At 37.1% G+C, this 25,274-nt stretch overlaps 2 protein-coding genes across 2 annotated transcripts in view; one reads left to right on the top strand and one right to left on the bottom strand.

Annotated features, from left to right (window-relative positions):
- slc1a9 (solute carrier family 1 member 9) overlaps nucleotides 1-16,751 on the bottom strand; it is an 85,947-nt gene extending 69,196 nt beyond the window's left edge. Inside the window, exons 1-2 of the mRNA XM_061981406.1 lie at nucleotides 16,630-16,751; nucleotides 16,407-16,525 (exon numbers count right to left, since the gene is read on the bottom strand). The gene's annotated coding sequence lies outside the window, so the exon portion shown is untranslated. The remainder of the gene's footprint in view (nucleotides 1-16,406; nucleotides 16,526-16,629) is intronic.
- Nucleotides 16,752-18,506: 1,755 nt separating this feature from the next.
- ntf4 (neurotrophin 4) overlaps nucleotides 18,507-25,274 on the top strand; it is a 45,673-nt gene continuing 38,905 nt past the window's right edge. Inside the window, exons 1-2 of the mRNA XM_061981408.1 lie at nucleotides 18,507-18,877; nucleotides 18,942-19,019. The gene's annotated coding sequence lies outside the window, so the exon portion shown is untranslated. The remainder of the gene's footprint in view (nucleotides 18,878-18,941; nucleotides 19,020-25,274) is intronic.

Here is a 25,274-nt window from a genome sequence, read left to right as displayed (position 1 = left end):
AGAAATATACGCTAATTTGTATTAGAAATGCTAACAGTGGAAGATGCATGTGCATGTAAGAGCCAGTCTGCCCCACAAGAAAAGGATAGAGAAAAAGAAGGAGCTAAATTCCAAACAGATCATTTGGAGGAAGGCAAGACTGTTTTATAAATACTCCCCAATGCTTCCATGGTTTGATTTAATTTTCAGGACTTATGCATACCCCAAATACACAAAAACAGGTATCGATAGGTCAGAAAAGTAGATTTTACATAAGTCCCCTTTAAAGACAAACTGCTTTGGTCCAGATGCTCCCCCTTTCCATCAGAGACATCGATTATCTTATGTCTTACTGCATGACACTGTCTTGTAGTCTGAGGTGTGTTAAGAGGGAAATTGTCGCAACAGTTGGCTCCAAAAGGGGTCGAGCCGGCAATGGTAATTATTTATGACTAAAACAGTCCATGTCTGTGGGGAACACAAGTGACGCCTTTCGGGTCATCGCTTCATGAATTTTGACGCGGTGCGGAAAGTAGCTAATCAAGAAAATAAAAAAACATTTAAAAAAATGATCTACTTTGTTAGGAATATACTCAGCTCCACTTCGTTCAGTAGATTATAAATTCTGTGTTCACAATGTCTCCATGATTTTTCCCATTTTTTTGTTTTAGTTCAGGATTTTTCTTTTACAAATGTAAAACTAGTCCCATGACCATCACCATTCCCTTCCCTTGTTTGTCCTCTTCTATAATGCCTGTTTTTCTGGTCCTTGCTGTGATGGTTACTGTGGTTGTTCTTCTTAGATTTAGTTCTATCACGTTTGTTCACACCAGGCATTGAGGACTAGATTCTGGCTTGGTGATGGGGGACAGAGTTGTTTTGTGTGTGGTGTGTTGTGTTGATATTACCGTACCGTAGCACACCACACACATAAAGATCAAAACTGCTCAATGCCTGATCTATCTTTATGTGTGAGGTCTGTAACAGATGAAAAGTTTTTGTTAGATTTAGAAAACTTTTGTGTACATAGTCGTACCAACCTTTAGGCTCTAGCGGAGCGCAAATTGAGGGGACGATCAAATTTGACTATTTGTCAGGTGTCATTAGCGTTTTTAAAGGCTTCCAATCTTCAGCGCCTTGGACTTGGTTGAACTGGGAGTTTGTCTGTGTGAGTTCATTGTTAAAAAACGACTGGTCTGTGGTCTTAGTCAATTTCTTTCATTATCATTTCAATCAGCGTGGTGTAACTCAATAAAAATACTTATTTGATTGTATCCAGATCACCTGTGCTTAGGTTACATCTGTCAGAGCTTTGACTTTGATGGTTCAGACTTAAGGTACCCACAGACTCCAGCATACTGTGGACGCAGCATACTCCGTGCGGAACGTCCGCAGTCATCAGTGCTTCCATAGTCACGAGTGCTACCGTGTTGTAGTTTCCTTTGAAATTTCTGTGCAACACTGCATTTCCCACAATCCCTCAGCGTTTACATTTTTTTGTCACGGCGCCCCGAACTGACAACAAGAAAGTGGAGCTGCTCAAACCTGCTCGTTTTGCAAAGCAGTGAACTAAAGAGATGGCCACAAGTGATGAGGTAGGGGAGCAGTACTGGCTACGGGGCTGCTCCGAGCACAATCATCAATCAATTAATCAAAATGTATTTATCACAAGTGTCTCAAAGGGCTTAAACTCACAAAGACATCCTCTGGTCTAAACCCCAAGGAAAAACTCAACAGACCCCAGCTGGGGAAAAAAAAAAGACTCTAAGAAGGGGCCGCAGATGTAGGGACCCCCTTTCTCAAGGGAATGCAAGTGATGTTGAGTGAGTAAAATTATTGAATTAATGTCCAGTCTATCAAGAAGCCAACAGGGTCATAGTCAACAGTCATAAAGATCTTCTTCAGGGCTCAGCCAGGCGTGCTACACAGATATGGCCACAGCCGTGCACGGAAGAGTGATCCAGTTCAGAACTCGGGTCAACTAGTACCTCATCCATAACGTTGCAGCTGGTTCGAGGAAGCCCGTCAACTGTTTTGGGAATTGTCTCAGAGGTGAGTCGTGTAAAATAGAGATGTGGCTTTCGCGAACAAATCCAGTCTTTTGAAAGGCTCTTTTAAGTAAACGATGAGAACCGATTCCTGGTTGTGAGCTGTTCGTTTTTTATGCACAATTTTGCATCTGCGATTGCCCACTCTGCACGTGCGTGCAACCCGACGGGAGTAGAAAATAAGTCACAGTCCGTTTCCCCCAAAAAATAAAAAATAAAAAAATTTTTTCTTAATTAAAAATGGTTACAAATAAGAAACCAATTAATTTGAAAATCCTTCTTTTTTTTAATGACACCCCTAGAAACTGTTAATATTGATTGTTTCCTTGATAGAAAAAAAAACAGTAAAAAAAAAGTAAGCATAATAAAGAGCCAGTCTTTTGAACATCTGGCTCCCTTCAAAGAGCCATAATCCCATCTTTAGGGGAAAACATTTCATTCATACAATTTTAGTTTTACAGTAAACTTTGGTGGTATAATTTAGACGGGCGTAAGGAAAAAAAAAAATTCAGATTAATCGCGATCAAAAATCGATTTCCCTCCACCCCCAATCTGTTCTGTCCAGACATTCAGGCAAATCATATTGTTTTACTTTACTTTAGAAAAAGGGAAAGTGTTGGATACTTCTCTTGTTGCCTTTTTTTTATTTGACTTTATTAAATGTTTGGGTATAATTTTATTAAACAAAACCAGTTTTCTTTTAAGTAATATAGAAATTGATCAGAACTGCTTATCTATATTATGAAAGAATGTAGTTAATCATAGAACTGTCATCCAATGTTATTAAAAAAGTATTGATTTTGAATCGAGAATTGATTCTGAATCGAATAGTTACCCCTAAGAATCGAGTTCAATCGTGTGGTGCCCAAAGATTCAGAGCCCATTGGGTCACACGGAGCAGTGTTCGGTGTGACATACCAGAGTCTGAGCGCTCATAAAATTTGAGCTTTTGCGCACAGACCTGGTGGACGTTTGCTTTGATTACTGGGTATGTTAGGGTCTTAAGCAGCTGGAATCCCAGCTCTAAAATATTTTTCTACATTTTCCTGGTTTAGATACTCATTTTGGGTGACCTTTGTTTCAGTTTTTAGTGTGCAACAGCTCCTCCACTGCACTTTGGTCCCTCCGCTCCACACACAGATGACCTGTTTCGGCGGCGCAGAGGTTTGACAAACGTCTTTTCATCATCCCCCGTCCCTTTCGGTGTCCGTGTCTTCTCCCATCCCCGAAGTCTTTCATGGGCGCTCTCTGAGGACCAGCCTTGTAACACAAGCCTCGCCGCCTTTGTGCCCATTCTTTTGGCTTATCCTTTCATCTTTTTAAACATGCAGGTGGGACAAGAGGCTGGCTGAGATGGAAACCACCGCTCGGTGAGTGGAGGAAAGAGATAGCATGTGAGCGAGCGAGGAGTGGGCCGGCGGAGGTGGGATGAGGCGGGGAGGGGGACGCCTCATCCCCCCCCCGCTCGGCTCATCCGACAATTTATGGCCCTGCTTTTCAACAAGGCCATTCAAGGTGGGGAGGCCCAGCGGACGCACTGTTCTGGCGGGTCAAAAGCACTGAACCCTCCCCTGGTGTGTGAACGGATCACTTATCTGCTCCGAGGACCCGATGAACCGTCTGGGGCGTCTGCCATTGTGTCCCGGACCCGAGTGGAGGAGTCGCATCTTCTCCTCGTCTGCGCTCGCTACACAAACAGACACACATGAGCAGCAGCAAACAAGAGGGCACACATGTGTAGGACGCATGTGTGGAAGTACACGCAGGGCAAGTTGAGACAAGGTGGACTTTACGTTTAGAACATCGACACAACAAAGCCTTCACTCTAAAGCTGGGGTCTCACACTCAATTTACCTCGGGGCCACTGGAGGGAAGGCTGGGCCGCACAAAGTAGTCACTCCAGAATAACGTTTTAATCACGGGACTACATTTACTTTTATTAGCAGCTATAATTATCCAAGACTATGGTACCATAGACCAGGGGTGTCCAAACTTTTTCCACTGAGGGCCACATACTGAAAAATTAAAGCATGCAGGGGCCGTTTTGATCATTTTCATTTTCAAAACTACTACAATATTTATTGTAACCATTAGTGCGCCACTAAATGTTGGTTAACGTTAAAGATCCCGGGGACCCAAAAGGGTCTGAGTTTTTAAAATGTTAAAAACATGTCAGATATAAAGCAATTTTTTACTTTTAATTCTAAAATACTATAGATCAACTTCTGATCTATCTGTTGAATTTTGTTGTTTATGTTTTAGGCCCTTTTTATCAAAGAAAACTATTTTTTATGGCACAAACACAAAATTATGTTACGTCTCGTCTCGATTACTGTAACGTATTATTTTCGGGTCTCCCTATGTCTAGCATTAAAAGATTAGTTAGTACAAAACGTGGCTGCTAGACTTTTGACAAGAACAAGAAAGTTTGATCATATTACGCCTATACTGGCTCACCTGCACTGGCTTCCTGTGCACTTAAGATGTGACTTTAAGGTTTTACTACTTACGTATAAAATACTACACGGTCTAGCTCCATCCTATCTTGCTGATTGTATTGTACCATATGTCCCGGCAAGAAATCTGCGTTCAAAGAACTCCGGCTTATTAGTGATTCCCAGAGCCCAGAAAAAGTCTGCGGGCTATAGAGTGTGTTCTATTCGGGCTCCAGTACTCTGGAATGCCCTCCCGGTAACAGTTAGAGATGCTACCTCAGTAGAAGCATTTAAGTCCCATCTTAAAACTCATTTGTATACTCTAGCCTTTAAATAGACCCCCCTTTTAGACCAGTTGATCTGCCGTCTCTTTTCTGCTCTGCCCCCCTCTCCTTCGTGGATAGGGGGGGCACAGATTCGGTGACCACAGATGAGCGCTAGCTGTCCAAAGTCGGGACCCAGGGTGGACCACTCATCTGTGCATCAGTTGGGGACGTCTCTGCGCTGCTGACCTGTCTCCACTCAAGATGATCTCCTGCTGGCCCACTATGGACTGGACTCTCACACTATTATGTTAGATACACTATGGACTGGACTCTCACAATATTATGCTATATTATGCTAGATCCACTCAAAGTCCATTGCACCGGTCACCCAGGGGGGTCCCCACATCTGCGATCCCCTCCAAGGTGACATTGTCATCCCATTGGGTTGAGTTTTTTCTTGCCCTGATGTGGGATCTGAGCCGAGGATGTCGTTGTGGCTTGTGCAGCCCTTTGAGACACTCATGATTTAGGGTTATATACCGTAAGTAAACTTTGATTGATTGATTGATTCATTGAAAATATGCAATATTTTCCCCTACAAAGTATTCAAAGTGGAATATTTGATGTGAAGTAACTGCAGCCTTAAATAGATAAATAATTCATAACAATATTGCTTTTAGTTCAATATTGTTTTTCGAACAATGACAGTTTAAAAACAAATCTGACTAAAAATCTTGGGCATCCAAAAGGCCCCTACTCATAAAAGTGTTAAATATAAATCATATATACTGTATATATATTCTTTTTACTTTCCACGCTTAAACCTCTAGATCAACTTCAGATCTATCCATCAATTATAAGTTTTTTTTTGTTTTTGGAACAATGCCAGTTTTCAAGCAAAAAACTGTCAAAATAACAGTATTGTGTTGTTAGTGTCAATATATCAATATTTTCTCTTTTGCTCTTTTGTTCCACTTTACCTTTAAAAATACATCTGCAAATGGCCTGCGTGCCGCACTTTGGACGCTCCTGCCATAGACCTTAGCGGTGTCAAAGTGCGGCCCACAACACAATTTAGGGCTCTGTTTCCACTGAGGGCCGCCGACTGAAAAATGAAAGCATGCAAGGGCCTTTTTGATCATTTTCATTTTCAAAACCAATACAATATTTATTGTAATCATTAGTGCTCCCCTCAATTTTGGTGAACGTTAAAGGTCCCTAGGACCCAAAAGGTCATGTAAATGTTAAAAATATGTCAGATACAAACCAATTCATTACTTTCAACGCTAAAATACTGTAGACTAACTTCCGATCTGTCCGTTGACATTTACAAAAAATGTTTTAGGCCCTTTTTGTCAAACAAAACCCTGTTTTTTATGTCAAAAACACAAAATATTAAATATTTTCCCCAACATAATAGTGTTTGGAAGATTTGATGTGAAGTAATTGGCGACTGGTATTGGCCAATACGGTAATTCATAACAACATTGCATTTAATTATTTTTTTGAACAATGACAGTTTGAAAAATTCGGAATAAAAATCTCAGGGATCCAAAAGGCCCCTACTCATAATAGGCTTAAATCTCTAGATCAACTTCAGATCTATCTTTGTTGCTAACTATCGGATTACGCAGCTGGAAACAGACAAGAGGGTTCACTCCATTTCTTTCATTCCGCTATACCAGACCTGAGCAAAATACGGCCCGCGGGCCACATGCGGCCCATTAAGATTTTCAATCCTGCCCGCCGGACATTCTGCATAATTTTCTAGACCTTTACCATCAAAACGGTAGCCACCATTATGATGTGCAATGTTGTTTTTAACTTACCGTAAGTCTTGAACTATAGGAAGTATTGCAATGGTTGAAATCTGTGCTTTTGAGTGTTACACGCGTTATTACAGACATCTACGTCATGGGTGTCAAACTCTGGCTCGCGGGCCCCGCCGTGTAATTTCACTTGGCCCTTGAGGCGATATCAAATTAACACTAAAGCTGGCCCGCCGATCCTCCCGGGAGTCTTCCAAACGCCAGCCAGCCAGCCAGCCAGCCAGCCAAACGAGGGCTGTCCCAGTCACATAACATGTGCGGCTTCTGCACGCACACACATTACAATGCAACGCATACTTCATCAACAGCGATACAGGTTACACTGAGGGTAGCCGAATAAAAAACTTTAACACTGTTAGAAATATACGCCACACTGTGAATCCACACCAAACCAGAACCCTTTGCAGCACTAACTCTTCCAGGACGCTACAAGGTGTCTGTGTGTGGGGGGGAGGTTTGGTGGTAGCGGGGGTGTATTTTGTAGTGTCCCGGAAGAGTTAGTGCTGCAAAGGATTCTGGGTATTTGTTCTGTTGTGTTTATGTTGTGTTACGGTGCGGATGTTCTCCCGAAATGTGTTCGTCATTCTTGTTTGGTGTGGATTCACAGGCTGGCGTATATTTCTAACAGTGTTAAAGTTTTTTATACTGGCACCCTCAGTGTAACCTGTATCGCTGTTGATGAAGTATGCGTTGCTTTCACTCGTGTGCGCGTACAGAAGCCGCACATATCTTGTGACTGGGTCTGAACGATGTTAGAATGGATGAAAAGCGAACATGACGATAGCTTGTAAAGTACGTTAAAGGTTAATTTGTTCAACCTTGACCCGTGGCTTTGTTAAGTTTTAAATTTTGGCCCACTCTGTATTTGAGTTTGACACCCCTGATCTACGTCACAGCAGCTCAGACAGGAACAAAGCAGAGTGGGCGGGGTTTGTTTTCAGAGCTGCCAGCCCGAAACGCATGTGTCAGGTACAGATGCAGAAGCAAATTTTTACAACAAATGTTTCTGCATTAAAGTGATAATCCATCATATCGTAGGTCTTTATTACCCTTTGCATTTATATTTTGCTTTTGCTTGGTACATTTTTGTTGTGTTTTGCTTGATTATAAAAGATGTCTATTGAGGAGCTGGTCTGAGAAGTAAAAGAGGAGCGATGTTCATATGTTGTTAATATTCAGCATTTTATTGTTCATAGTTGTTATTGTGAATCCCACTTTCTTTATTTTAATGTACATTTTGGGTGTCCCTTTCAGTAAAAAACTGTAAAATTCCATCCCGTCTTTTTGAGGTAGTCTGTTTTTTAGAATTCTCTCGGACATTGTGACTTTTGGTGTTGGTGTTCCTCTCTCTCTCTCTTTCTTTTTTATATAGTGCTTTTCTCAAGTGACCCAAAGCGCTTTACATTGTGAAACCCAATATCTAATTTACATTTTTAAACCAGTGTGGGTGGCACTGGGAGCAGGTGGGTAAAGTGTCTTGCCCAAGGACACAACGGCAGTGACTAGGATGGCGGAAGCGGGGATCGAACCTGCAACCCTCAAGTTGCTGGCACGGCCGCTCTACCAAACGAGCTATACCGCCCCTGGAAAAAAAGGGACCCAAACACATACTGTACAGCAGATTTTTACAGCTAAATGTTTTAATATAATTTATACGCACATACACATTGGCCCCCCCAGACACATTTTTTCTCTCAATGTGGCCCCCCCGAGTCAAAATATTTGCCCAGCTCTGCACTATACAAAGCTCAAAACGTTGTGGACTGATTTTTAGGTTCAGGAAAGGTCCGAAATGGGATAAGGAATAAGTGATTGTGTTTTATCATTTCCACTACCGGTACTTTGTCTTACATTTACGTGACAAGCGTCAACTTGTATGTGTGTATGATCGAGGCACCGCCTCCACCCACAGAGACGAAGACAGTGGATGACTGACAAGAGGGTTCATTCCATTTCTTTCATTCCACTATACATAGCTCAAGAAGTTGTGGCTATAGTGAATAGTGAGTGCGCTACTAAGCTATGAAGTTAAGTTGAGGGTCAGTAAATATGGGCCCCGGGCTGCGAGTTTGAGGCCCCCTGCTCTAAAGACCTATCTGATTACATTCTGTGACTTTTCCAGGTTTGTGTGTGCATCAAAGCTGACAAAAACCACAAAAATAGCATGCTCCAGCCAGATCTTCTCCACTGACTTGAGTAAATATTCCAAGGTGGAGATGATGCAATTTTAAGAAGCTCTGGATGGAGATCAATGCTTCTGTCACGCCGCCTGTGGCTCCACTACAATGACGAATACCAAACATGAATCAGAATGGTGGACTCTGCTGCAGAATGTAAATCTTCTTCCTGGAACGCATTTGTATTCCCGTCGGCGTTACATTCCCCAAAAACCGACAGTCGTTTAATTGTGACTGGCGGCTGTCTGGCTTGAAGTTGGAGCCGGCTGTTGAGTGTTTTACGTTCCGCGTTAAAACCTGGGCAACTTTGGGGAAGTCGAGGATTATATGTGGTATTGTATTCAGAAAATGTAAGTCACGGAGGGGGGAAAAAAAAGAAAAGACAGAGAGTTATCAGTTTGACTTCAGCGTGTTACATCTTGAACATACATTTCTTAAATGCTACAACTATATCAGGGGTGTCCAAGGGCCGCACACTGAAAACTTGAAGCATGCGGGGGGCATTTTGATATTTTTCATTTTTAAAACCAATGCATTATATTTTTTTCAACCTTTAGGGCTCCCCTCAAGTTTGATTCTGGGGACCCAGAGGGTCTCAGTCATGAAAAGGTTAAAAATTAGTAATACAGTATTTATTTTTTTTAAATTATTATTCAACTCTTAAATCTCTAGATCAGGGGTGTCAAACTCATTTTAGCTCAGGGGCCGCATGGAGGAAAATCTGTGCACACGCGGGCCGGACTATTCAAATCATGGCATTAAAACTAAAAAATAAAAAAACTTCAGATTGTTTTACTTGTCTTACTTTGGCCAAAAATAGAACAAACACATTCTGAAAATATTACAATAAAAATATACAAAAAAATACCAGCAGCGATAAAGTTTACATCCATGAAGGAAAGAAGAAAGTGAATTAATGTTTATAACTGAATAAATTTACATATGCATAAAAATTGGTTTTCTTTTGTATTATTTCTTTAATGAATCAAGTAACGTTTATGACAACCTTTTTCTAAAACACAATATAGAATGTGAGATATAACAGGATAATGCATACATTTATCATTTGTTTTCAAAACGCTTACAAAAAAGCGGGACCGCAAAAATGTACTGTGGGACCCCATTTTTATGACTTGATGGGGTCCCTGGGACCCCATTTTGAGAATTCCTAGCGCCAACACTGATGGAGTATTGGTGCGTGCAAAACAGCAGCAGGCGGCTGTGGCCTGCGGGCCGGTACTAATACTAATTAAATATCATTAAGGCTGAAACGATGCGTTGACGTAGTCGACGTCATCGGTTACATAAATACGTCGACGCCGTTTTTGTGCGTCGACGCGTCGCATATTTACGTCACACTACCGTCATGGCGGAGCGCAAAGCAGACGATGCGAGCGGTGCGAACGAGGGGAAAAAAGCACGCCAAAAGTCGTCAAAAGTGTGGGAGTATTTCAATAAACGGCCTAATAATGTTGTAGCGGCGAACAGCTGTCTAGTCAGCTGACGCGCGAGCTCGCAACCGTGGCTGCTTAGCAACCAGCCAAACCCCACTTAATAAAATTATATTTTATCTTAGAGCACATCCGCATCCCTATTCACCCAGGCAACCCCAGGAAATGTATATAATTCGGCATTATTTCGGCCAGTCGGCTTATATGATCAGAGCCGATCAGTTTACGTTCACGCACAGGTATAACGCGGCGCGCTCCCGTCTCATCTGCTGGTGCGTAATTAGACAGCTGTGTCAAATCAAGAAGTACAAAAGACGCCAGCGCAGAGTGGAAAAAGGTTTAGTTCATTACAGATAACCCAGAGTTGTGCCGAAAGTGTACCAAAACCAAAAGCTGAACAGACAGCCGGTAAGATCGCACTTTATTTCTCTTTGTGGGTGTGGCGCACCTGTTGCGCTGGTGAGATGGGGGGTGTGGGGGAGTTGTGTGCATGTAGCGTGCTTAGTCTGGAGGTTAAATACACACGGTGTTTTGTGTAACTGTTGTTTAGTAAGGAAGTGTTGATATTCTTTGCTTAGTTTGATAAATGTTGGAGCAGTTAGCTTCATCAGGAGGGTGAAGTCGCTCAACTTAAAGTGTTGGATTTAACTGTGTTGGATCATTGGCTGCTGGTGAGGGCATAGAAAAAGGGGCATTTTTCTACCAGTAGACAGCGTTTAAGATTGAGTGTTTCACTGCTAAATTAATAATATATTTATATTGAATATGGATTTTAAATATGTATCTAAAATAGGTGGTTAATTGGTTAGGTATTTATGTATTTGCATATTGGGTTTTCTGCTGCATTGATCTATTGTGTTTCTGGGTTTAAATGTATTTTATATGGATCTTGGTGCATTTATGTTGACACAATTTATTTAAAATCTGTTTTAACTTAAAGGGAAAAGATGTATCCATTTTCTTGCACTTGTTTAATGGTTAAGAGTTTGATAGCCTAATTAATAATTGTAAATTATGGGATTGATAATTGATTGATTTTTTACAGCATGTTGATCTTGTGGTGTTTTGTCCTTAAAGGTTTTTCACCTACTAATGAAGCTAAAGGCTACTAAAGGCTACTAAAGCTACTAAAGACAGCTAATGACAGCTAAAGAAACTAAAGTCTACTAAAGTCTACTAAAGTCTACTAACACTGCTAAAGACTGTTAAAAAGACTAAAGAAGAAAAAAGAAGCTGTTTCTTCGTTGGAAAAACTGTTGCAAACTAAAGGAAAATAAAAGGAAAAAGTAACTACGGTCTGGTCTTTTGAGTGAAATCCAGAAGCCACATTCAGCATTGGTACATCCCTTCAAGTGCGGGATAAGCACAGCAAAAAAAGCAAAACACTTGACAGTTGTTGTATGCACACTGTGTCGAGCGGAAATGGCCTATCATAGCAGCACAACGGCTATGAACGAACATTTGAAAAGAAAACACCCGACAGCGTTCTTGCCATCACCATCAACTAGTCAATCGTCCGCGTGAGTATACGTTGTCATCATTACACAAAAACATGAATGTGTCATTTATATCTGCGTTGTAAATTCATAAACTAAAACACTGTTTCGCTCTTAGAGGCGCGTTTGGCGTGCCTGTTCAGTGTTTACAAAGACGCGCTCCTCTTTAACGCTAACGTTAATTAGTTGTGCAAATACCTTTTACAACATTAACAGTTACATATACTATGTACAAACGAACAATTAACTTTCACTTTAATCATACTATCATTGTTGTGTTATTAAGCAAAATAAGCAATACTTTTACTTTTGTTGAAATGTTTACACTGTTACAGAATATTTCGTTTTGCACTTTTTTGTATTGGATGTTTATCTTTATTTTTGCACATTTTAAAGCAAAATAAGCAATACTTTTACATTTGAAATGCTTATACTATTGCAGAATATTAAGATTTGCACTGGATGTTTACTTTTATATTTGCACATTAAAAAGCAAATAAGCTACTTTTAATTTTGTTAAATGTTAAAAGTTTTAAATGTTTACATTGTTACAGAATATTTTGTCATGTTGTTGTCAATGTTGACTGAGTGGCCATACTTTTTTTTTTTGTAAATAAAAGTCATGCCTTTTGAAAAAACTGTCCTACATTTATTTTTTCATTTTCATTTTAAATAAAAATAAAAAATCGGTAAAAGGAAAAATAATCTATAGATTAATTGAAAAAATCTATAGATTAACCGATTATTCGAAAAAAATAATCTATAGATTAATCGATAGAAAAATAATCGTTAGCTGCAGCCTTAAATATTATCCCAACTTTGACACCCCTGCTCTCGATCAACTTCCATCTATTGATATATAGTATTTCTTATTTATGTTTGATGCCCTTTTTTCAAAGAAAACCCAGTTTTTTATGGCAAAAACACAAAATATGCAATATTCTCCCCCCCCCAAAAAATCTAAGTGGAATATTTGATGTGAAGTAATTGGAGACTTAAATAGGTCAATAATTCATAACTTTGATTTTGATTCGTTATCATTTTTTAAAGAAGTGACAGTTTTTGAAAAAACATTTTTTTAATCTACTACAATTTTTGAGCCCCCGCTCATAAAGTTGTTAAAAATAAGTCAAACTTTTTTTTAACTTTCAACACTTAAGTTTCAAGATCAACTTCAGATCTATCCATTCATTATAAGTTTTCATTATTTTCTATTTGTTTTTTTATGCACTTTTTTTCGAATAAAATGTTGGTATTTCTTTAATGGCAAACACAAAAATTCAATAATAATTTCAAACTGGAAAATTTGATGTGAAGTAATTTGAGCCTTGAATAGGTCAATAATTCATAACATTGATTTTGATTCATTAATCTTTTTTAAGGAGTGACAGTTTTTGAATTTTTTTTTAAATCCACTCAAATTCTTGGGCAGACGCTCATAAAGGTGTTACAAATAAGTCATACTTTGTCTTTTTTTTTTTTTTAACTTTCAACACTTAAGTTCCTAGATCAACTTGAGATCTATCCACTTATAAGTTTTTATTATTTTTTATTGTTTTTTTATGCACTTTTTCTCAAATAACATTTTGGTATTTTTTATCTGGCAAACACAAAATATTGAATAATAATTTCAAACTGGAATATTTGATGGGAAGTAATTGGAGCCTTGAATAGGTCAATCATTCATAACAACATTGATTTTGATTCATAATAATTTTTTAGGAAGTGACAGTTTTCAAATCAACTAAAATTATTGAGCCCCGATCATGACAGTGTTAAAAATAAGTCATACTTTTTTTTTTTTTACTTTCAACACTTAAGTTTTTAGATCAACTTGAGATCCATCCATTTATTGTAAATTTTCATAATTTTTTATTTGTTTTTATGCACTTTTTCTCAAAGAAAATTGTGTTTTTTTATATGGCAAACAAAATATGCAAAAATAATTTCAAACTGGAATATTCGATGTAAAGTAATTGCAGCCTTGAATAGGTCAATAATTCATAACACTGATTTTGATTAATTAATATTTTTAAGGAGTGACAGTTTTTGAAAAAAAAAATTAAAAAAATCCACTAAAATTCTTGGGCCCCCGCTCATAAAGGTGTTAAAAATAAGTCATACTTTTTTTGTTTTTTACTTTCAACACTTAAGTTTCTAGATCAAATTGACATCTATCCATTTATCATACGTTTTCATTATTTTTTATTTGTTTTTATGCACTTTTTCTCAAAGAAAATGTTGGTATTTTTTATATGGCAAACACAAAATATTCAATATTAATTTCAAACTGGAATATTTGATGTGAAGTAATTGGAGCCTTGAATAGATCAATTATACATAACATTTATTTTGATTCATTATAATTTTTTTAGGAAGTGACAGTTTAAAAAAAAAAAAAAATAAAATCCACTACAATTCTTGAGCCTTTACTCATAAAGGTGTTAAAAATAGTATGCTTTTTTTTTTCTTTTTTACTTTCAACACTTTTCTAGATAAACTTGAGATCCATCCATTTATTATAAGTTTTTATAATTTTTTATTTGTTTTTTATGCACTTTTTCTCAAAGAAAATTTTGTTTTTCATATGGCAAACAAAGTATGCAATAATAATTTCAAACTGGAATATTTGATGTGAAGTAATTGCTTTGTGTTAGTCATAAGTCGTACTTTTTTTTTTTTTTTTTTTAACTTTCAACACTTAACTTTCTAGATCAACTTGAGATCTATCCATTTATTATAAGTTTTTATTAGTTCTTTATGCACTTTTTCTCAAAGAAAATGCAGTTGTATTTATATGGCAAACAAAATATTCAATAATAATTTCAAACTGGAATATTTGATGTGAAATAATTAGAGCCTTGAATAGGTCAATAATTCATAACATTGGTTTTGATTCAATACTTTTTAAGGAGTGACAGTTTTTGCAAAAAAATGTAAAAATCCACAACAATTCTTGGGCCCCCGCTCATAAAGGTGTTAAAAATAAGTCACTTTTTTTAAAACTTTCAACAGTTATGTTTCTAGATCAACTTGACATTTATCCATTTATTATAAGTTTTTATTAGTTCTTTATGCACTTTTTTTCAAAGAAAAAGTAGTTGTTTTTATATGGCAAACAAAATATTCAATAATAATTTCAAACTGGAATATTTGATGTGAAGTAATTAGAGCCTTGAATAGGTCAATAATTCATAACATTGGTTTTGATTCAATACTTTTTAAGGAGTGACAGTTTTTAAAAAAAATTAAAAAATCCACAACAATTCTTGGGCCCCCGCTCATAAAGGTGTTAAAAATAAGTAACTTTTAAAAAAAACTTTCAACAGTTATGTTTCTAGATCAACTTGAGATCTATCCATTTATTATAAGTTTTTATTTGTTTTTATGCCCTTTTTCTCAAAGAAAATTTTGTTTTTTTTATATGGCAAACAAAATATGCAGTAATAATTTCAAACTGGAATATTTGATGTGAAGTAATTGGAGCCTTGAATAGGTCAATAATACATAACATTGATTTTGAGTCTCTTTTTTTTTTTGCAACGATTGTTTTAAAGTTGATTGGTAACACTAAATTGGCCCTAGTGTGTGGATGTGAGTGTGAATGTTGTCTGTCTATCTGTGTTGGCCCTGCGATGAGGTGGCGACTTGTCCAGGGTGTACCCCGCCTTCCGCCCGATTGTAGCTGAGATAGGCTCCAGCGCCCCCCGCCACCCCAAAGGGAATAAGCGGTAGAAAATGGATGGATGGATGGATGTTTTAAAGAAAAAAACATCTGATAATGGCTTTTTGCCAATATCCGATATTGTCCAACTCTTTAATTACCGATACCGATATCAACCGATACCGATATCAACCGATATATACAGTCGTGAAATTAACACTTTATTATGCCTAATTTGGACAACCAGGTATGGTGAAGATAAGGTACTTTTAAAAAATAATAATGAAATAAAATAAGATAAATAAATTCAAAACATTTTATTGAATAAAAAAGAAAGTAAAACAATATATAAACAGTTACATAGAAACTAGTAATTAATGAAAATTAGCAAAATTAACTGTTAAAAGTTAGTACTATTAGTGGACCAGCAGCACGCACAATCATGTGTGCTTATGGACTGTATCCCTTGCAGACTGTATTGATATATATTGATATATAATGGGGGAGGAAGGTTTTTTGGGTTGGTGCACTAATTGCAAGTGTATCTTGTGTTTTTTATGTTGATTTAATTAAAAAAACAAACAAAAACAAAAAAACAATACCGATAATAAAAAAAACAATACCGATAATTTCCAATATTACATATTAACGCATTTATCAGCCGATAATATCGGCAGGCCGATAATATCGGCAGGCCGATATTATAGGACATCTCTACTTTTTATCATTAAATTTTAACCTATTTGCTTGTTTATTCCAATTTTAAATTTGAAATAGTATTTTTAGAATGTGCCACAGGCCATTAAAAAATTAGCTACGGACCGCAAATGGCTCGCAGGCCGCACTTTGGGAACACCTGAACAATATCTTACTACTTTAACATGACATTCTGAAATATATACTTTCATATCACTTGAATATTAAATTAAGTGATAGGCAAATACATAGAAGTTGGTTGCCAGGTTGTAGCAAAGAAGTACAAACTTAAACACAGTATGTAGCCACACTACAGCTTGTTTATAATCATTAGCTGGGTTACCACCAACTCATAAAAAACGTACCTGGATGAAGGCCAACGCCTCCATGCTGTTATTTCTAATAATTGTTTTCAGGTGAAATGTGGGCGGAGTGGCAATAAAAGGTTAATGGTAGTTCAGGTGTTGTTGTTCAAGCTAGCAAGCTGGCGAAAAGAAAAGACATGTTTTAGCTCATTTGGAACACAACAACTGCTTGCTATTACAACCATGTGCTTGGAAAAAGCTTTTTAAATGCATCTGCACTCACATGTGTAACTTGTTGAATTTGGTCCCTGTCTTCTTTTTAGAAACAAGTAACATCTTGAGGGGGGAAACGTCGTCTAATTGCGAGTTAAAGACCAGAGTCGTTAGCTGCGTAAAGTTGGCAATGCTTCACACCGGAAGTGCTTGCTTGAGTATTTAAAATACCTAAGCCAAGTTTTATGGAAGCCCGTTTCCGTCCCTAAAAAAAATACCCCAATGGTAAATCATAATTATGAGATTAAGATCATAATTTATGAGATAAGGAATTCGAATTTGTGAGATAAGAAGTAATAATTATGAAATATAGAGTACAAATTATACAAAGTCGTAATTATGAGATATAAAGTCATAATCATGACATTAAGTCGAAATTATGAGGGGGAAAAAATAATTATGAGATTAAAAAAAAAATCATAATTTTTAAATAAAAAAGTCAAAATTATGAAATAAAGTCATAATTCTGAGATTATAAAGTCATAATTCTGAGATTTAAAAAAAGGTCCTAAATATGAGATTAAAAATCGCAATTATGAGTGGGGAAAAAAAAATCGAAATTACGAGATAAAAAGTCATGTTTATAAGACAAAAAGTCATAATTTTGAGATAAGAAAGTTGAAATTATTACAAAAAAAGCCATAATGATGAGATAAAAAAGTAATTATGAAATAAAAAGTAAACATTCTAAGATTAAAAAAGGTCATAATTATAGTATAAAAAGTCGTAATTTTGAGGAAAAAAAGTAGAAATTATAAGATAAAAAAGTCACAATTATGAGCTAAAAAAAAATAAAAAATTTGAGGTAAAAAAATAAAAAATCGAAATTATGACACAAAAAGTAAAACGTCATGATCAAAACATAAAAAGTCATAATTTTGAGATAAGAAAGTTGAAATCATAGGATAAAAAGCCATAACAATGAGATAAAAAAAGTAATACAAAGTAAAAATTATGAGTACGGCTTATTAGTGATTCCCAGAGCCCAAAAAAAGTCTGCGGGCTATAGAGCGTTTTCTATTCGGGCTCCAGTACTATGGAATGCCCTCCCGGTAACAATTAGAGATGCTACCTCAGTAGAAGCATTTAAGTCCCATCTTAAAACTCATTTGCATACTCTAGCCTTTAAATAGCCCCCCTGTTAGACCAGTTGATCTGCCGTTTCTTTTCTTTTCTCCTCTGCTCCCCTTTTCCTTGAGGGGCGGGGGTGCACAGGTCCGGTGGCCATGGATGAAGTGCTGGCTGTCCAGAGTCGGGACCCGGGGTGGACCGCTCGCCTGTGCATCGGCAGGGAACATCTCTGCGCTGCTGACCCGTCCCCGCTCGGGATGGTGTCCTGCTGGCCCCACTATGGACTGGACTCTTACTATTATGTTGGATCCACTATGGACTGGACTCTCACAATATTATGTCAGACCCACTCGACATCCATTGCTTTCGGTCTCCCCTAGAGGGGGGGGGTTACCCACATATGCGGTCCTCTCCAAGGTTTCTCATAGTCATTCACATCGACGTCCCACTGGGGTGAGTTTTTCCTTGCCCGTATGTGGGCTTTGTACCGAGGATGTCGTTGTGGCTTGTGCAGCCCTTTGAGACACTTGTGATTTAGGGCTATATAAATAAAGATTGATTGATTGATTGATGATGAGTAAAAAGTTACGATTATGACATAATTATGACTTTTTATCACATAATTTTGAATTTGTATCTCATACTGTAATTTCGACTTTTTATCTCATAATTATGACTTACCATAGGGGTATGTTTTAATTTTTAGTGGCGGAAACAGGCTTCCAGAAACTTTAACTAACGTAAACAAACGAAAAAAAAAAGGAACCAAGAAGAGCAAACATGAAACACTCCTCACTTCTTCCACCGTGCCTTTATTTTGAAAGTAACCTTAGGACGCGGTGTGCCCGGTCGAATCTAGCTTGATGTCCGGGGGTGACTTTTGCGCGTTCCAGGCGGAGTTGAGCTCGCAACATTTTGTCCAACTTGTTCGCCTCTTCACTGCACATTCTTCAACTCTGGAATGTTTTCACGGCTGGCCGTCTTTGGGGAAAAAAGCACCGAAGAGAGGGAATATCTGTCACTTTGCATTTCATTCGCGCTGCTTTCCGCGGCTAATTACACTCTTTTTAAAGGCACGCACGCACACGCAGTGTGGGGACAGCAGCGGATTGTTTCTTGTTTTCTCCCGACATTGGATTTGTAGAGGACTCCTATGATGCCATGGACCTCTGAAAGAGGAGCGACATGTGTGTGTCTTGGTAAAAAGTATTTGAAAAGTTTATTTTTTTTTATTTTTTTTTTGTAAAGCAGTTCAGCGACGGGCGACAGGACTTTATAATCAATGTGGAGTCAGCTGGAAGGACGCGGGGTCCGGATCTCACCTCAACGGTACGGACCTCTCCACTTTTAACATGTATTTATTAAAGATGAAATTAAAGATGGCGATGATTAGATCAGATAAGTGCACTTTCATCTTCCAAATATTTCTTCAGACCAGTACGGATAGAGCGCCATTGAATGCAGTTTCTCGGCAATCAACATATATACATAATGGCACACTGTAAAAATGACAAGCGAAAGCCCTGAACAGAAAAGTACAAATAAGAAAAAAATATTTATTTTTATCAGAAGCAGCTGCTTAACACCAGGAATTTGACTTGGTGTTACATTTTTATTGTCTTTCCTTGTATGACTTTCTATTTCCTGTGTGCTTTTAATTTGTAGCAAAACACTACTAAGGATTTGTTTTCCTGTCATTAACCAGCGTTGATTTATACAAAGTAGTATTAGGTATTTTTTTTTCTACGTGATATCCAGTCGGGTGAGTTGTCACCTTCCAAAACACACACTCTGACGGCGTGGTGACTCACGTCGTGTTATCCACACAACAACTTCCTGCCTATAATAATGTCACGCTGGCACGGAGGCCAGGAGAAGACGATTATCTTTCCCAATAAATGGGAATTCCCTCTGGGATTGCGTGTGAGCGATGTTGTCGCGCAGCCAAACTGCCAAAGAAAGCAATAAATAAACCGTTTGAACACTGCTGAAAAACCTAATTGCGATTTTTCTCTACAAAATTGCGTTTCGGTTTGCGATTTTTATATTTAATCCATTTAAAATAATGAGTAACTTTTTGACTCGGGGCCCGCATTGGGCTAAGAAAGTAACACACACATATTTAGGCCTTGTTCACACTGTAGGTGAATTCCGATTTTTTTTAACCCATATGCAACCTGTATCAGGGTTTTTCATGTAAGTGTGAACACTGCAATTCCGAATTTTTCATATGCGTAAATAAATCGGATAGATATGCGATTCGTCCTCAATGTAAACGCTAGGTCGATATTATCCGACAAGAACGTAATCAAAAATGTTTTCATATGCGGAAATAAATTGGATATATGTGATTTGTCTTCAATGTGAACGCTGGGTCGATATTATCCGAAAAGAATGTCATCCCAAAAAAATGTATATGCGTAAATAAATAAGATAGATATGCGATGCGTCCTCAATGTGAACGCTACGTCGATATTATCCGACAAAAACGTCATCAAAAAATGTTTCATATGCGGAAATAAATCGGATATATATACGATGCGTTCTCAATGTGAACGCTAGGTCGATATTATCCGACAAGAACGTCATCAAAAATGTTTTCATATACGGAAATAAATCGTATACAGTATATATGCGATGCGTCCTCAGTATGAACGCTAGGTTGATATTATCCGACAAGAATGTCATCAAAACATTTTTCATATGCAGAAATAAATTGTATACAGTATATATGCGATGCGTCCTCAGTATGAACGCTATGTTCATATTATCCAACAAGAACGTCATTAAAAAAAAATTAATATGCGGAAATAAATCGGATATACTGTATATGCGATGCGTCCTCAATGTGAATGCTAGGTCGATATTATCCGACAAAAATGTCATGAAAAATGTTTTCATATGCGGAAATAAATCGAATATATATGCGATGCGTCCTCAGTGTGTACGCTAGGTCCATGTTATTCGACAAGAACGTCATCAAAAACATTTTCACATGCGGAAATAAATCGGATAAATATGCGATGCCTCCTCAATGTGAACGCTAGGTCGATTTTATCCGACAAGAAAGTCATCAAAAACATTTTCACATGCGGAAATAAATCGTATATATATGCGATGCGTCATCAGTATGAACGCTAGGTCGATATTATCCGACAAGAATGTCATTCCAAAAAAATGTATATGCGTAAATAAATAAGATAGATATGCGATGCGTCCTCAATGTGAACGCTAGGTCGATATTATCCAACAAAAACGTCATCAAAAAATGTTTCATATGCGGAAATAAATCGGATATATATGCGATGCGTTCTCAATGTGAACGCTAGGTCGATATTATCCGACAAGAACGTCATCAAAAATGTTTTCATATACGGAAATAAATCGTATACAGTATATATGCGATGCGTCCTCAGTATGAACGCTAGGTTGATATTATCCGACAAGAATGTCATCAAAACATTTTTCATATGCAGAAATAAATTGTATATAGTATATGCGATGCATCCTCAATGTGAACGCTATGTTCATATTATCCAACAAGAACGTCATTAAAAAAAAATTAATATGCGGAAATAAATCGGATATACTGTATATGCGATGCGTCCTCAATGTGAATGCTAGGTCGATATTATCCGACAAAAATGTCATGAAAAATGTTTTCATATGCGGAAATAAATCGAATATATATGCGATGCGTCCTCAGTGTGTACGCTAGGTCCATGTTATTCGACAAGAACGTCATCAAAAACATTTTCACATGCGGAAATAAATCGGATAAATATGCGATGCCTCCTCAATGTGAACGCTAGGTCGATTTTATCCGACAAGAAAGTCATCAAAAACATTTTCACATGCGGAAATAAATCGTATATATATGCGATGCGTCATCAGTATGAACGCTAGGTCGATATTATCCGACAAGAATGTCATTCCAAAAAAATGTATATGCGTAAATAAATAAGATAGATATGCGATGCGTCCTCAATGTGAACGCTAGGTCGATATTATCCAACAAAAACGTCATCAAAAAATGTTTCATATGCGGAAATAAATCGGATATATATACGATGCGTTCTCAATGTGAACGCTAGGTCGATATTATCCGACAAGAACGTCATCAAAAATGTTTTCATATACGGAAATAAATCGTATACAGTATATATGCGATGCGTCCTCAGTATGAACGCTAGGTTGATATTATCCGACAAGAATGTCATCAAAACATTTTTCATATGCAGAAATAAATTGTATATAGTATATGCGATGCATCCTCAATGTGAACGCTATGTTCATATTATCCAACAAGAACGTCATTAAAAAAAATTTAATATGCGGAAATAAATCGGATATACTGTATATGCGATGCGTCCTCAATGTGAATGCTAGGTCGATATTATCCGACAAAAATGTCATGAAAAATGTTTTCATATGCGGAAATAAATCGAATATATATGCGATGCGTCCTCAGTGTGTACGCTAGGTCCATGTTATTCGACAAGAACGTCATCAAAAACATTTTCACATGCGGAAATAAATCGGATAAATATGCGATGCCTCCTCAATGTGAACGCTAGGTCGATTTTATCCGACAAGAAAGTCATCAAAAACATTTTCACATGCGGAAATAAATCGTATATATATGCGATGCGTCATCAGTATGAACGCTAGGTCGATATTATCCGACAAGAATGTCATTCCAAAAAAATGTATATGCGTAAATAAATAAGATAGATATGCGATGCGTCCTCAATGTGAACGCTACGTCAATATTATCCGACAAAAACGTCATCAAAAAATGTTTCATATGCGGAAATAAATCGGATATATATGCGATGCGTTCTCAATGTGAACGCTAGGTCGATATTATCCGACAAGAACGTCATCAAAAATGTTTTCATATACGGAAATAAATCGTATACAGTATATATGCGATGCATCCTCAGTATGAACGCTAGGTTGATATTATCCGACAAGAATGTCATCAAAACATTTTTCATATGCAGAAATAAATTGTATATAGTATATGCAATGCATCCTCAATGTGAACGCTATGTTCATATTATCCAACAAGAACGTCATTAAAAAAAAATTAATATGCGGAAATAAATCGGATATACTGTATATGCGATGCGTCCTCAATGTGAATGCTAGGTCGATATTATCCGACAAAAATGTCATGAAAAATGTTTTCATATGCGGAAATAAATCGAATATATATGCGATGCGTCCTCAGTGTGTACGCTAGGTCCATGTTATTCGACAAGAACGTCATCAAAAACATTTTCACATGCGGAAATAAATCGGATAAATATGCGATGCCTCCTCAATGTGAACGCTAGGTCGATTTTATCCGACAAGAAAGTCATCAAAAACATTTTCACATGCGGAAATAAATCGTATATATATGCGATGCGTCATCAGTATGAACGCTAGGTCGATATTATCCGACAAGAATGTCATTCCAAAAAAATGTATATGCGTAAATAAATAAGATAGATATGCGATGCGTCCTCAATGTGAACGCTAGGTCGATATTATCCAACAAAAACGTCATCAAAAAATGTTTCATAAGCGGAAATAAATCGGATATATATGCGATGCGTTCTCAATGTGAACGCTAGGTCGATATTATCCGACAAGAACGTCATCAAAAATGTTTTCATATACGGAAATAAATCGTATACAGTATATATGCGATGCGTCCTCAGTATGAACGCTAGGTTGATATTATCCGACAAGAATGTCATCAAAACATTTTTCATATGCAGAAATAAATTGTATATAGTATATGCAATGCGTCCTCAGTGTGAACGCTAGGTCGATATTATCCGACAAGAACGTAATAAAAAAAATGTCGTATGCGGAAATAAATCGGATATAATTGCGATGCATCCTCAATGTGAACGCTATGTTCATATTATCCAACAAGAATGTCATTAAAAAAAATTTCATATGCGGAAATAAATCGGATATATATGCGATGCGTCCTCAATGTGAACGCTAGGTCGATATTATCCGACAAAAATGTCATCAAAAAATGTTTCATATGCGTAAATAAATCGAATATATATGCGATGCGTCCTCAGTGTGTACGCTAGGTCGATATTATCCGACAAGAACGTCATCAAAAACATTTTCACATGCGGAAATAAATCGGATATATATGCGATGCGTCCTCAGTATGAACGCTAGGTCGATATTATCCGAAAAGAATGTCATCCCAAAAAAATGTATATGCGTAAATAAATAAGATAGATATGCGATGCGTCCTCAATGTGAACGCTACGTCAATATTATCCGACAAAAACGTCATCAAAAAATGTTTCATATGCGGAAATAAATCGGATATATATACGATGCGTTCTCAATGTGAACGCTAGGTCGATATTATCCGATAAGAACGTCATCAAAAATGTTTTCATATACGGAAATAAATCGTATACAGTATATATGCGATGCGTCCTCAGTATGAACGCTAGGTTGATATTATCCGACAAGAATGTCATCAAAACATTTTTCATATGCAGAAATAAATTGTATATAGTATATGCGATGCATCCTCAATGTGAACGCTATGTTCATATTATCCAACAAGAACGTCATTAAAAAAAAATTAATATGCGTAAATAAATCGGATATACTGTATATGCGATGCGTCCTCAATGTGAATGCTAGGTCGATATTATCCGACAAAAATGTCATGAAAAATGTTTTCATATGCGGAAATAAATCGAATATATATGCGATGCGTCCTCAGTGTGTACGCTAGGTCCATGTTATTCGACAAGAACGTCATCAAAAACATTTTCACATGCGGAAATAAATCGGATAAATATGCGATGCCTCCTCAATGTGAACGCTAGGTCGATTTTATCCGACAAGAAAGTCATCAAAAACATTTTCACATGCGGAAATAAATCGTATATATATGCGATGCGTCATCAGTATGAACGCTAGGTCGATATTATCCGACAAGAACGTTATCAAAAAAAAATTAATATGCGGAAATAAATCGGATATATGCGATTTGTCTTCAATATGAACGCTAGGTCGATATAATCCGACAAGAACGTAATCGAAAATATTTTCATATGTGGAAATAAATCAGTTATATATGCAATGCGACCTTAATGTGAACGCTAGGTTGATATTATCCGACAAGAACATCATCAAAAAAAAATTTATATACGGAAATAAATCGGATATATATGCGATGCGTCCTCAATGTGAACGCTAGGTCGATATTATCCGACAAGATTGTCATCAAAAAAGAATGTACATGCGGGAAATAAATTGGATATACAAGCAATGCGTCCTCATTGTGAATGCTAGGTCGATATTATTTGAAAATTTATTTATTTATTTATTATATAAAATAACGTAATCAAAAGAAAATTCATATGCGGAATTAAATCGGATATATATGCGATTCGTCTTCAATGTGAACGCTAGGTCAATATTATCCGACAAGATTGCCATGAAAAAAATGTACATGTGGAAATAAATCAAATATATATATATATGCGATGCGTCCTCAGTGTGAACGCTAGGTCGATATTATCAGACAAGAATGTCCTCAAA

Source organism: Nerophis lumbriciformis, linkage group LG24 (genome assembly GCF_033978685.3).
Source record: "Nerophis lumbriciformis linkage group LG24, RoL_Nlum_v2.1, whole genome shotgun sequence".
Taxonomy (NCBI): domain Eukaryota; kingdom Metazoa; phylum Chordata; class Actinopteri; order Syngnathiformes; family Syngnathidae; genus Nerophis; species Nerophis lumbriciformis.
This window is presented reverse-complemented; position numbering and strand designations above follow the sequence as displayed.